The following is a 16039-nucleotide window of genomic DNA, read 5'->3' as shown; positions in this document are numbered from 1 at the left end:
TTCTAGTAGCAGAACCCGGTGGACTTACACTGGTCTATGAGAGGCTTGGCCCACACACGTATCATTTGAAATCACTTGGCAGGAGGATTGACAACCTTCCTACCAATGGCCAAGATCTCAAACATTATTTTCAGTAGGTCGTGTCGTGCCCATGCCATGTACATAGTTTGCTTGCTGCTTGTTGTTTCATTTGGTTTGTTTTGTTTATTATCTTTGCTTTTGCTTTGTTTGATTCTGCTTACTATTTTTGTTCACGTTTATTTTATTTATTTAATATATTACTATTTTTGTTTCTGGAAATAAGTGCTGCCAACTACTACGTACTGGTGTTTGAATAGAGTATGTGGCTAAAAATGGATGAAACTTGTGACATTGCAACACTTAGTGAACCTTGTGTCCACCTTCTTTGTGCTTGGTTGTAACTTTTAGCCGATGAAGCCCTGACGGAAAATATGAACTGTCTGCAAGGGAAGTTTCAGTCCAACCATGAACCTGTGTCCACACTAGGAAGCCCCTGTACTCAGCCTTCTGCTATGTGTGTTCAAGCTCATCCAACTAGTAGAAACGAAGAAGGGGAAAATATGAACGAGCAAACCTATGTCAGAGGTCTTACATGCTTCTATGAAGGAACAACCTCTTCTTCTCTCAATAAATCGAGATCCCTCTTCCACCCCAAAAATAAATAAGTGCTTATGCACAGTCCTCTTGAGAAAATACAAAGGCGAAAGAAGAGAAAGGATTCTTGTGTAGAGAGGTGAAGCATGCAACTCCACTGAGGTACTGACCAGGCTCACTCGCAGTGGAGAAAAGAGTGTTCTTGTGTGACTCCGCTGGGGTACTGTCCAGGCCTGCTGGCAGTGGAGAAATGTGTGTGTTCCTGTGTGACTCCATCGGGGTACTGTCCAGGTCTGTTGGTAGTGGAGCAACACCAGAGATGAAAACTCATACTCTGAAAATCTTCAACTAGCGAGCTAAACTACCCTTCCCAGATTCGAAACACTTAGATCTAAGCTGAAATTTTGATTGTGTTCGACTGAGTTGACAAAAGGTGAACCATGTATGTCCATGGGGTAAGTGGGGAAAATAAAGTAACCCGCACAACAATTCAATACTCCCCGAAAGACCAAGGCCCTATGCTAGCAATGAACAAAAATAGAGAAGTTGGAATTCTAACAGTGTGTCACCAAGTGTTGTAGCAGCTACAACCACCCTCCAAAATTTTGGCCTGCACCAATTTCAGAGCCTCCCTTGAAGAGTTTCACTTGATGACTGCACACACTCAGGTTCACTCCATGAGCTCGTGTGAGTCTTTACATCCGCCTTGCTTGTTCATTGCATTCAAGTCTCTGCATGCTGATGTCTAAGTCATGCTTGTGACCATGTTCTGGTTATGCTCAAAGTCTTCGCTTCGTATGTGCTTGTTGTGTTCGCTATGAAAACATCTATCGCACTCACACACAGAGTCACATTCACTGTCGCGTAAGCGTCATCTTGATCAATGAACAATCAGTCATGAGTGTCGCACTTGTCACTTACACCATTGGTTAGTCTTGTTGAACATGTGTGCCTAGATGGTTTGGTCATTTCGTCGTCAAGTCATGCGAGTGTGTGTTTGTATGATCACTTATGCATCTTTTGATTGTTCACACACTTAGCCATTTTTGATGAAGGTTTTGATGAAATGACTCCCCTCTGATAGCCAGACCATCACCCTGCCATCGACTCGATCGACTGTCAACCAGAACAACGCAGAAGCACCAAACTAGTCTTCTCAAGCTACACTGCTTGCAAGAAATTCAATCGACTCTCTTGCTCGCCACCCGAACAATCGGACCCGAAAGTCACCCCGGGACTAACTCCCCTCAAAATTTTCACAGAGGCCACTGAATTCACCCGCTCAACTGACCGAGGAAATTGCGCAAACAGGCCGAACAACCACCAAGTGCCTGTCCCTGTTTCCCTCAGAAAATTGTGCAATTTTCCCAGTCAGTCATCCTGAAAGTCGACCAACTGTTCATATTAGAAATTATGCAATGTTCATGAGTAGGCCTTCCACTTCCCATCAATCAGCTTAGCTCAGAAATTGCGTAGAGATGATCAGTAGGCTAGCCTCCCGGCCTTAGTGCAGTTTTCCTTGGCAGCAGCCCCTAGCAGCAGACTGCAAGTTACCTTTTGGAATTGCACAGTTTTTGTTGCCAGTCTCCCGGGCAGCCAACTAGAAGTTCCCTCTGGGAATTGTGTAGTTTTGGCTGTCAATGACCCTAGCAGCCAACTGGAAGTTCCCTCTAGGAATTGCGTAGTTTTAGCTGCCAGTGACCCGGGAAGTTCCCTAGAAAAACTACGGAATCCCAGCCTGTTGACCCTTCATGAGCCTGACCGGTTCCCCTCGAAAATTGTGCAAATCTGGTTGTCCAGCCCCGTTGCCTGTACATTCTGAAAAATGTGAAGAGCATGCCTTCCTTGGCTTTCAGCATCCCAGACTATTCGTCCCAAAATTTGCACAATTTTGCCTCCTAGCTGAGCCAAACCTTGCAGACAGTCATTGTCGACTCAAATTGCCTGTCTCCATCTCTCAGTGACTATTGCATAGTTTTCATCAGTAGTTTCCCAGAGCCATCATCTCGCATCATAGCCTTGCTGTCTCTCCCAGTCGCCTGCACCCGAATGATCATGTGTCATGGTAGACTAGGAGGTTTTGGATTTGATGTCGTCTCCTCATGTGTGACTATAGGTATAGGTACACCAACGAACATGGCAAGACGAAGAATGGGATGAACAAAAAGAGCACATGCTGAAGGACAGGTTAACCAATGGACAAACGAACAAAGCATGCGAAGCGAACGAATGCGACGAACATGCACCTTTGCAAATAGATGAGCCTGTCAAGCCTTCCAAGATGCAAGCAAGGAACACCATGCTAAAGCTTCATCAAGCGAACCAAGGACCCTTGAAGTATCTGCACATTTTGCCATGCGGAGGTGAAGCTATGATACACCATGAAGATATCAATCACCGAACAACACTATAGCTTGACATGCACTACAACAGCAACACGAATGTACCAGCATTTTCATGTCAAGTCATGTCGAGTCACATCATGAGTCATGTCACCCACATCCTCACTATGGGCTTGTTGTCAATCAATGTGATGTAACGTGGAAGTCCAAGAGAGCCACTTGTTGAACAAAGGGTCATGTAATTTGAAGAGTCATGGAAGTCAAACGGTCACGAGGGTAGTCGAACAACCACAAGGGTCCATTTCACCCTTGGCTATAAATACCCCATCATTTGCACATGAAAAGGACTTTTCACCTCAGCTCCTCCCACATAGCCAAGAGAGTCTGCAATATTTTCTTTGAGGAGTAAGTAGTGGCTCCAATGCCCCGTTGATGGGGTTAGTGATGTATGGTGTAACGATGTGTCTTGGAACTTTTGCTTAATTCAAAAGCCTGTTAACAGGCCAACACATTTTCACACATGTATTGTATCTGTTGTAAGACCGGTATTTAACACTTGTAATGCATGTTTCTTTAACCTGTGTTCTACATATGAACTGTTTCATTTTTTGTAATTCATAATCTATCAATGGAAATGTGTTGTATATGTTGCTAATGCTGTCCCATCCGTGTCGACTGCTCTGTTGGACATCAGATAGACCTTTCACCTAAACCTTGTTGTAACAACCGTTGCACTCGTTCAAACTGTTCTATGAGTGATGTACGTGTTATCTTACCTTGCATGTTGTGACTGCCACATCTGAGTGGACTCTCCACTAGAAGCTGTGTATGTCCTTTTGTGTTGTGTGTTCCTAGCTGAGTTGGGACTGATCCCTTTCAACCTGGAACTCACCTTCACCTTCTTCCCCTCACAGTGAAAGAACCAATGACACAATTACAATTACACTCACTAGGCACGCGAACCTCACTTCTCAAAGACAAAGTGAACCACTCTCCCATGCTGACAAGCAAGAGTTGAGGCAAATCCTTAAGACAATGGCAACCGGATGGGACTCCCACACCAAACAATGTGAGGTCTATATGGACTTCATACCGGGGTGATCCCCTGAATGAGGCAGGTCCAACATTGTCAACATGAGGAAAGACTTTCTCATTTTAAAGAAGGTCATTCAAGAGGAATCTTTAATACATATGCTTCAACCACTTCCAACATGATCAAGGTGAAGATTTTATCTTCACAATTCAAGTAAGTATCTTTCATTTTATAATCAATTTTGGTTAAATGACTTCGTGTTTGTAGGAATATATATAAATCAGTTGGGTCATCAAGATTCCTTGATAAGAAAGGAGGATAGATATAGTCCCTATAAGATAAGTCATATGAAATCAGTCCTAGGTCCTCTCATACCTATGTAGGAAGAGAGGTGACATAAAAGAGAGATATGAAATTCTAGGAGATATACTCTCTGAAATGTAGTGAAGAAGGTCATATCACTTAGACCTGATTTAAGGTATCAAATAATGAAGGAATATCTTCATAAGATCTCAATTAGGAGATCTGGGAGAGATGATAAGCAGATGATCATCAATGATACACTAACTGATAAGCAAGGTAACAAATGTCCATAGACAAGGAAGTTAGCTCATTCAACAACTTATGTTTTCTATGCTAGATAGAAAAAGACAAGTTGATGACAAAAGTATTGAAGGATAAAGGACTCGAACATGGGCAGAAAGGAAATGAAAGTTTGGTCCTCAAACAAAGAGTATAGCTAAGATTCAATGCTATGGAAATATTATGGAAGCTCATATCATTGGATAGATGGAGGAAGCTGAAGAAAAGGGCCAAGAAAAGAGGGAGTAATAGATCTCTAATATGATTGAGATAATATCCCTCACAAAAGGGTCCTATCATAAGCTTTTGTTATAAGATATGACAATGATAATAAGATGTATCTTGGCATCATGGAAGCATTAGAAACAATAGACCATGACATCACCATGGGAATCATGAAGGGAAAAAATCCATGGAAGTCAAACATGAAGGATATTGCTCTTGGGAACTTCATTGAAGAAAAGGAAGAAGTCATCCAGGACAAGGCTCATCATCAAGTCAGAAAGGAAACATCTGCCAGATGGGGATATACAAGATCCTCAAGATTCTCTGATGGAATCCTCATTAAAGGGTTCACTGATCTAGAAAGGAAGCAAGTGTTTCATCATGAAATCAAACTTATGGAATTCATGAGATGATGGTATGATGACATGCGAAATGAATCAGATCAAGGGATTGAAGATTGTTTCAATCAAGGAAGATGCTGGAAGAAGCCTAGATGACCTAAAGGTAAAACGAGGTATGCATATTTGTATTTAATATTGTAATGTCATGTCATATGGTCGCAGGTAACATGGATCATTACTTCTTTCTTGAGAAACATGATCAAGGGAAAAATGACCTCCTCCTTTGAAAGGATGCAGGAAGGCATAAATTCACACTAAGATGAAATCAACATAATATGTCCTCATATGAAGTATGAGGTGGTTGACTACAATTAAGAAACTCTGCTGGTCTTGGGACCACTTCCCAAACATTGTTTCTGATAATGGAGTCACACTCCTCTACCATGGAATCAACCCATATTGGTTGTTGCACTACTTCCTCTAATGAGGATGGCTCAGTTTCTACAACCTCACTCATCAGATCCATGTAGCTAGTGTACCAATCTAGTGACCTCCTCTCCCTGTGTTGTGATGTGGGTGCTCCCACACTCTCTCTAGCATCATGAATCACTCTGTCAACTTCTTTGCTGTGCTTCCTTCCATCTCTGGAAGTATCTGCATGAGTGGGTGCTTCCACTCTCTACTCCTTTGCATGTGGCTACTCCACATCATCTTGATGTTCTTTCTTTGGAGCTAAAAGATCCTCATCTGCATGCAACTGAATATCCATCTCAAGGGAACATCTCATGGTCTTCTCTTCATTGAACTTCACATATCTACCAAACACTATCATCCTGTGAGATGGCAGTTACACCCGATAGTTGTAAGGTGTATTAGTGTACCCAAAAAATATGCCCAACTCAGTTGTTAGCTCTAGCTTTTTTCTTGCATCCTTGGTAACATGAAAACAAACTTATGAACCAAATATCTTGAAGTGTGACATCTGGTTTCTTTCCTAAAAAATATTCTTCTGGTTTCCTCATCCCGAGAATCTGATGAGGACTCATGTTCTGTACATATACTATTTTGATGCATGCTTCATCCCATAAGTGCAATGTTAAGCCCTAATCATGTAACATCATCGGTGCAACTCCCACAATACTTATGTTCTTCCTTTCAGCTACCCAATTCTGTTGTGTGTTATGTTTGTAATTAACTCCTGTTGAATGCCTTCTTATGCACAGAAGGTCTTGAATTCATTCGACACATATTATCCACCGTTATCGCTCATGAGAGCTTTCACTTTCCTACAAGTGTATTTCTCAACAAGTGCTTTAAATTCACAAAATTTAGAGAAAGTATGATCTTTCTTTTGCATGAAGAAAATCCAGCACTTACGTGAGAAATCATCTACAAATATTACATAATACTTGTACTTGGTTGTGAAGGCTGTCGAGAACAATCCACACACATTTGAGTGAACTCTTTCAAGGGTTGTTTGCACTCAACAGTCCATATTGTGAAAGGTGGATTTGGTGTACTTCCCCAATGTACACCCTTTGCATCTATCTCTTTGCTCTAGTGTACCCTTGGAAAGTCCTGTAGAAATATGTTGCATGAACTTCAAAGCTCCATGGTGCAAGTGGAACAATCTTCTATGCCATAATTCACCAATTTCTTGACTTTGCACCTTCTCTGCTTTTGTGCTCAATATTGCACAATATTATATATCCAATTTGTAGAGGTTCTTCACCTGAACCCCGACCTGCTTCACTTGTCTTGTGGCTATGTGAGGAAGGAAAGCCTTTCCTTTGCTAAATATCACATCGTAGCCATGTTCCTCCAACATAGAAAATGAAACTAAATTCTTCTTCAGACCCAGAACATACATGACATCTTTTAATGTGAGAGGAGAACTAGAATGCCTCTAAAAAATAATAATACTGATGTCGGCCGTGTTGTAACTTATTTTCACCCTATTAATATTTTCTAGTTTTTCCCTTTGTGTTCAAAATAAAATAATAAAAAATAGAGAAAAAAGAAGAATTGAAAAAATAGAGAAAAAGAAAAATAGAAATAAAAGATTGAAAAGAAAAGAAAAGAGAATAAAAAATGAGAAATCAAAAGAAAGAAAAAAGGGATAGAAAAATAAATAAATAACGTCCCAATAAAAGGTGTGCATGTTGAAATGTCACCCAGCATAATTTAAATGTATTTTGTATGTTTTATATAATAAAATTGTTTGATTTGACTTCCGCCTATTAACAATTAACTAAGGTGAAACAATCAACAACGGAGATGGAGCTTGCCCGAATCAACAGCCCTGGGCTAATAGCGGGACCCTCCACATCCTCGAATGTTTTATGTATCCCGATTTTTCTACGTGGAACTCTTGCAATGATTGCAGGCCCCCTCCAATAAATACCACTTACTACTCCCACCCTACAAACCACTCTTCCGCCATCTAGTTCTCCCGCCATCTGACATTAGGCTATTCTTACCTCTTTCCGGTATCTTGATAAATTTAGGTATTGTTATCCCTCCTCGCTACATATAGCACATGACCGTTGATCATTTAATCTCCCGCAAACATTTATTTGCATTAAATACCCCATGCCAATAACGATTAAACTAAAAGAAATCATTATTTTCTCCTAATAAACTCTGTTATCCTTTTCAAATTGCCAATTTTTCCCTGTCACTGCAATTTGCCAGAACACCACCGAAAGCAGAATCCCAATAGACATCGACCTCGAGCCACCATATTTTTGGGTAACTCTATCTCGATTTCTCAGTAGTTTTGTTTTCCTAATGGCTTCCCATAGAGGAAAAGAAAAAGTGCCTATATATAATCCTTTACTACCCCCCGTTATTAATTTAGATGAACTTCCATTGGCTGACACTCAGTTTAAGATTCTAGAGACCAATTGTGAGTTCAATTTGTACTAACTTGACAATTGGATTTTCAAAAGTTCAAAGACGCCATTGACCAGTTCTATTTTTTGGAATCCCTACCACCCTAGTTTTTCTTCCCTCAAACTCATCATTTCCCAGAATTCGTAGCCTGGTGTGGAGCGCGATATCTTCCTAGGCAATGAGCTGTAATTTACCAAAACAATGAGATTCTTTCCCATATCACAACTGAGTCAATTTGTCAATCCCTTTAGCTAAATCCATATGACTCTTTACACCCTTTTTCTTCTGATGCTCTAACAGAAATATATCAGAAAATTACTTTCCCACACAGAGCTCACATATTTGAGTCATTTTTACTAGAAAATTCAGAATTACCCAAAACTAACCCACCTTATCCCTTTGCAATGTTTCTTGAGATTTCTAATCAGGTTAATTCCTTAGTGTCTTGTCTATTAGGATATCTCAGTGATCAGTGGGTTGATGAATTCATTTTGGGCTTTCTATCAATGTTTTCTTCTGGTAAAAAACCTTCAATTATGTTAAATTACAATAAGTTTCTTTTCGATATTATTCATGATCAATTTTTTAAAGTTCAGCGTGAAAGGATCATTTAAACACCAGCGAGTTTTGGTTTACTTGTTCTTATATCATCAGTCTAAAAGATTCAACTTTCCCTTACAAAAGTTGGATGATGAAGGTAAACCTTTGTCAACAATCCATTGGACATATTTCATGAGGAAAACCTCTGAATACTTTTATTTTAGTGATTTTGTTAATCAATTCTTGTATATAGCTACATGTTTGTTAAACAGTGATGCAATACCCAAGATTTCAACAAAGATCTAGAGAATTCTGCATCTGAGAAAATAGACAAAGGTTGGAGATTGGTATTTTTACTAGAATTTCACTTAACTCAATATTTATGCATGTGAGCTTCAACCATACAAATTGCCAATGTTCCTCCCCATGAGGATTTTTTCACTTGAATACATTAGACAAATGATGAACATGGATGATGTTCATTTTGTTTCCAGAAAACAAAAGGCTCAATTTAAATTGAAAGCGTAGGTTGGTCCATTCATAGTCAACACAAGAGCTGTAGAGAAAGAGGTCAATGAATTTTTGAGCCAAGTGCAGTTTAAGTTAAGTTTTAGTTGATCATATGATCCACTAGGAGTAATCTCATCAATGAGAATTGCTCAAAAATTTGCACCATATATGCGTGTTGCAAAACCTGGAATTAAGCAGTTTGCCAATAGGGAAGAATGGACAGATAATACATTGCAGGAGATTAAGGAGCCAGTTTCCAGTCAAACATCATTGGAAACTCCTAGGATGAAAGAGAAAGAACTACAGAGACCAAGAGAAAGTGTATCTCTAGCAGGGTCAAAGTTACATAAATAAGCATTCAAAGTATTCAAAAGGAGGAAAACTATAAATGTTGAAGAAGAATATTAAGAATATCAAACTTCTGAAGAGATTACAAGAGATCACTACAATTGTAATATCATCACAATCTCCTTTTTCATTACAGTAGATTCCTGAAGACACATTGGATTCTCCTTTTGTTCCAAAACAACAAAGTATTTTTGCAAAGTTCTTAGAAATGAAAAAGAAAAATGAGGCCCGAAAGACTTCCATAAATGCAGAGTTCTAGAAGCAGTCTTCCTCAACTCAAACCATATTACTTTCCGCCCTTGACAGTGAGAAAGGCCAGTTCCAATTAGCATTCTTGGAACCAAAGGTCCCGGTGCCAAAAAGTGTTGAAGATTATAAAATTATGTGTTTTCATTTGACACAAAGCAAATTCATCCTATTGACTAGATTGATCTCCATAAGGAAGCATGAGAAATTATATATTCATCTTTAACAAGTTCCGCCATGGAAACTTTATAAGCTACAAGATTCTCTGAACAACATTCATTCCCAATTAAAATTGAAAAAGATGTCTTCTTTAGCAAAGGACACTAAAATCAAAGGGATTTAAGATTTAGTTATAAAATTAGGATTAGATACTAAAGATATAAAGGCAGTTGAGGAAATAATCAAGAGACGAGATGTTGATATTCAAGCATTAAGGAAACAATTGAAGCTTCCAACAACTAAACATCCACAAGCTCAAGAAGTCAGTCATTTATAGAAGGAGAAGGAGAACATGCTTCAGATGATCGTTGCACAAAACATACAAATATAGAAGATGGAAGCAAAAATGGAAAAGTTAATCAAGGAAAAAGAGCTACAAATTAGAATTGGAATGGAAACTTCTACAATAGTGACTTCAACACTAGAAATTTCTATAACAACAGTGTTTATGGCGGAAACAGAGCCCACATGCCAAAATTCAACAAAGCAATTGTCAAAATCTATGGGATTCTTTTCATTGAAAGATATCGAAATTGAAAAACTCAGAACTCTACTGGAAAAAGTTCAAAATGACAAGATAAGGGTTGACAATACATATCTGGCTGATGTTCAGAAAAAATTCATATTAACGAGATAATAAAGAAATATGAAATGAGTCGTTGATTACACAGACATTGGCCGAGGCAAATGATAAGATTTGGATTGATATAAATTCTACCATGACTAAACTTTGGACATCTTTTCATATTATTTTTGAATAGGACTTAGTGGAAAGATCAAAGGTAGTGATTATAGGAATCAAAGAAGATTTGGAGCATATGCGTGAAGAAGAAAATAAAATAATTAAAATACCCAATTATAAATCTAAAGAATAATTAGAAGAATTTGGAATTGAGGACAGAGCTGATACTTTCCTAGAGGTAAGGAGAGTTTTGACAAAGAAAAAATTGATGTTACAGTTAGAGAACAAGTGTAAAACTTGGAAGCCCAGATTAGAAAGTTTCATAGAAAATTTAATACTCTGCAGCAAAAGGGAATTCTAGCTCTACAACATTCTACTAGCCAATTGATTCCACTAGAAGACTATCAGTACAAATTGCACTAGATAGCAACATACATAACCAAATTTTCCAAAGTTAAAGGTGTTAGGGTCCTATAATATAAGAATCAAAGTGTCTTTGCCTCTTATTATTCATCTTGGGAGTTTTTTTTATAAATTTTATCCTATGAGTTACTATGTTTCACAAGGTGTTATAAGGTGTATGTATGTGATAAGTATACTCCTCAATCAATTTGAAGCAGAAAAAATCAATTTAAAATATGAAGTTCAGTCTACTGCGCAAGTTGGAGTCACCTAACTTGAAGATCTGCAGGCATTGAAAAAACTAATTGAAGAGTTCCACACCATCATACAGACATTTCAAGCCTACCCATTTGATCTATTTTTCTAGAGGAGGTGTGCAACCATACAGAGCATGGAGGGCTACTTGGACTTGCTACAAATTTTCTCTGAAATAGACTGTTTTTGTTATCATTTTCAAAAGCTATTTCCAACCAAATGGAGATTAATTTTGGAAAAATGATAGATTTTTTTTCCAAGAACGAGCCAAAGAACGAAAACATCCTTCAGTTTCTGCACAAGTGTCATATATTGGAAGAGTCAAATGCATCTTTATAGTCTATTTTTCAGGTTTTGGCTTTTCCTGTTTTAGTTATGATGTTTGGGTGCATATTGTGAACTTATGGAGAAGAATATTTGGAAACTGAGAGAGGTTTCTCTCAAGGACACCCTAATCTACAAAAAAATCCCTCGTTTTTTAAAAATATGTTAGGATTTGGGATACATGAACTCGTATTTGAACCCTATTTTTCTAGAAATTCGGTCCCCTCTGCTGCGCCATTGTTGCGCAAACATATCAGTGCCCTCTGCTGCACAAACATATCAGTCCCCTCTGTAACAAAAGTTTATTAGTCATGGTTATTTTCATAAATTTGTATTTTGGGACCTTCTAGAAGTGATTTTTTTGGTTGGATAAGTGTGGATAAGTTAGTTTAGTTGAGTTTCCAGACATGATGTTTCTAAACTATTTTAAGTTTTAAACTAGTGATGTTTCTAAATTGTGATAACTTTGATGTCGTAGTTCCTACTTTTTTGCAGATGCATCGCATCTAGACTATTCTACTTTTGTGAAGTGAATTCGACCGTATAGAGTGGTAATTTTGAATTTCTTATGGTATTTAACGATGTAAATACATGTAAAAAGGAATTCGGGGAGTGAAAAGATAAAATTCTGTAAGCAGTGGATAAAGTTTTAAAGCAATGATCAGTACATCAAGACAAGGATTGTTTTATTCCAGGATTCTTGTGTCAGACATAACGGTGATGTGCCTGTCTTTTTGATTTATCTTCCCTTCTAGTTTTCACATGTGCCTTTGCTTCTTAATTATTTAATAGAAAATTATGCTGCATATTTTACATTGGTAACCTGCTCATGCTTGTCAAACAATTTCAGTGTTTTCTTCTGAGCCTTACTCTCATTTCATCTTTGCCATAGTACAACAAATTTTGTAGATCCAGAAGTCTGCCTACCTCGCCTTACTTAAAACTGCTCTATTGATCGTGATTGGTTACTAAAATATTATTTTGAATCCATGCCCAATGGAATCTATCTTTCACCTTGCAGCCACATTTTGTTTTTACTTTGATTATCATAATGAACCTAAAACCCAAATCCCACCTGTCATTCAATTGCTTGTTAGAAGAACATAGCGAGAGAGCCCTCTCCAAGGCTAGGGGGGTTGGACCTTAGCCTAAAATTGGTTTGTGGTTACCTCTAGGATTTCTCTCCTCGTCCTGGAGAAATTTACGGAGTTCTAACAAAAGGGACAATCAATGGGAAAGCATTCCTAGAAGGCCTAGAGTATGATATTTTCATTCAGCATGAAGTTAGCCATTTGGTCATCACAAGGCCAACTTTTGAAAAATACACAAAATTCGATGAGGCGTACAGGAATGTAACAAAAGTTTCTATCCCAGATGAAAAGAGATGGGATAAGTTACTTGAAATTATCGAGTAAACATAATGCAAGGAATTCAGTGACCAATCATAGGAAAAGGAGCAGTAAGCTAAGAAAGAGAGTAGAAAGCAGAGAAAGAGGAACAAAAGTCAGAAAATTCAGTTAAAGACAACATTCATCAAACAACACCATTAAATTGTGTGCTGATTATTTGAATTAATTTAGAATAGCTATTTTCTAGATCTATTTTTGTAAATAAAAAAAAATTTCAGATGTTATCTCATTTTGTAATCAATTTTGGCTTAGATCTAAGATATTTTTGGAATTAGATTCTATAAGTATTTGGTAGTGCGAATAAGTTAGGGTTGAACCCTTGTAATGAACTAGTGACATGCTTGTAATGTTCAAAGCTATTTTTGAAAATAATTGAAGGATTCTGGATTCATTCTGAACAACTTGTGTATCTATGTGAGTTTGCCTTGTTATCAATTATGTTTTTCATATTTATTTCTACACATGTTCAAGGTAACATATAAGTTTGGGCAAGGTTAGATTGAATATCCATCTCCCTGAAAGCCCTGCAAAGTTATAATTATTAAAAGAGATTAATTAACTGAACATTTTTTCTTAGTTAATTCCTCTAAATATTTTAATGGTTGCCTTTTGTCATCTCTTGAATGTGTTTTGTTTGGATGTAGAAAAATTCTATACACATCTACTATATGTGATAAATCAGATGTTCAATATGAATGTTTAATAAGTTATCTATTTTCTTTATTTCTTATTTTCAAATCAATTCAAAGATTAGTTTTGTTAGGAATGAAAATCAACCCTTCAAATTTCTCAGAAATAGTTAGAAATTACATTTGTTTAAAGGTTTAATGTATTGGTCATCCATTTAAATCAAAACCTTACTTTAGATGCTCGGGCACAGTTCCCTAGCCTAGAACTGTCTACAAAGATACAACATCAGATTAGTGTCATCGCTGGGGAACGGAGATTGAAGTTTGTTTCCTTGGGAAAATGATCATACTTGCCTCTTAATGGTGAATAAGAGGCCAATAAGCTAAAATCCTTCACCTGACAACTCTATATTTTAAATCTAGCTTCACGTAGACATACCAGACCTCTGTCACATCCAAAGCTTTTCTCTCCTTTATCATATCTAGAGAGATTAATAAGAATTGTATCTATTAGACGTAGGTTAGAAGCTTCTATTGCTGCTTATGCCTATGTTTTATTTGAAATAGCTTCACAATCTGATCCTTCACAATCAACCCCAATACCCACTGAATTATATGACACATGTGCATATGACTACACTAATCAACTAGCATTTATCATACATGTAGCCATAACAATAATAAAATGACAAGTATATAAGTAACCCTAATTCTTATAAGAGCCATTAGCCACATACTTGCATGCCTGCCATACAAACATGTATGACGATTTGCGCTTACCCCGAACTTTAGTGTTGCAATCTCGCTCTGGTGATCTACATCTCCTACTCTATCTCAACCAACACATCAACATCATAACAACCAACAACAACATGATACCTAAAATGCATACAATGACCTCAGAATGCATGTTTGACCTACTATACATGCATAACTATAACCATGACAATGCATTCATAATAGCATATGGACACTGACATGCATAACAAATGCATATACAATTGACATGCATTCATGAATAAAGCATATCGACAACAAAATCATCAACCTTAACATGGTGACATCACTACAACCATGATCAACACCATGCAAATCCAACAAGTACATGTACTACAAGCATAAGGAACACATATGCAAACGACATAAATGCATGACCAACACACCGCCCATCCAGTCCGAGGGGTGAAATTGGCTTTGTTACCACTCTGTAACACCCTCCATCCACATATACACAAGTAACCAGCCAATCGGGGTAAACATGTGTCGAGAAGTTACTATGATATGATTTTACTCCGTATGTGTCAGTTAAGGAAGCGTAACCAACGGAACACATCACACAGACCTTCCACATCAGCAACAAAAACTCCAAGGATCCATCCCAACCACTCAGGTAACCAGCCCCTGAGACAAACTAAACTTTTATTGCATCAAACCCCTGGATGCTCCCTTGATATGGACTAGGGTGCGTCTAGGAGTCCCCAAACACTTCCACAACAAGGGAAAGGGAGCGTCTGAGGAAATTTTCCATGACATTGTGCCTGCGAATCTAGGATTGTGCCACTTTTTCAGGCCCAGAGCCCACGTCACTGCCTAGAGCTCATTGATACCTTTAGAAATGAATTTGCACCACATAACAATGATACATTTGTAGAAACATTGACAAGGACTAGACTGGACCCCTACTATACATGACAAGCATTTCATCAAACATGTCACACACGTGAAAGCTACAGGTCTTAACAACATAACTGAGCATAGGGGTCTCATACTTATTTGAGAATCTCTAAGAAGCATTGACGCCTCAACACATTAGCTGTAATTTATTCTATCAGGCCATAGATACATTGTTCATTCATTTACAAGTAAAAACATGATGAGAGCCATACATAGCCACTTTCATAATACACATGCATAACCAACATAATAACAACATAAATACCAAGGAAACAACAACCATATAATCCACATATAAACTAATATAATACTCATGAATTAACAAGGAGAAATAACCTCATATTAATGATGCAAAGGCCAACCAGGTTTGGGACTTCCACGAACCACCCAACCGTAGACTAGGCAGAACCAAATCTTTCTTTCATCCAGTCACCCTCGTGCCATATTCCAAGCATGAATGTGGAATCTCATAAAACACATCAATCAAACCATCCATTGCTTCCATACGCCAAACCACCTCCACCCTCAACCCGTGGTTCCACCTCATAGTCGGACATAACTAACCATCACTAGATTGGTCTCTACCCATGTTGTCCAGGGATCTAGAGAATTTTTTCCAACCCAACTTACAGGACTAGTAACTCAACCCACAACTGTTGTCGAGCTCTAGAGAATTTTTCCAGCCAAGGCTCCAGGACTAGTAACTCAACCCATAGTTGTTGTTGGGCTCCAGAGCATTTTTCCAACCAAGGCTCTAGGACTAGTAAC

The sequence above is a fragment of the Pinus tabuliformis genome, chromosome 5_1, assembly GCF_031772625.1.
Source record: "Pinus tabuliformis cultivar Carrire ecotype Pingquan chromosome 5_1, CPIR1, whole genome shotgun sequence".
Classification (NCBI taxonomy): Eukaryota; Viridiplantae; Streptophyta; class Pinopsida; order Pinales; family Pinaceae; genus Pinus; species Pinus tabuliformis.
This window is presented reverse-complemented; position numbering follows the sequence as displayed.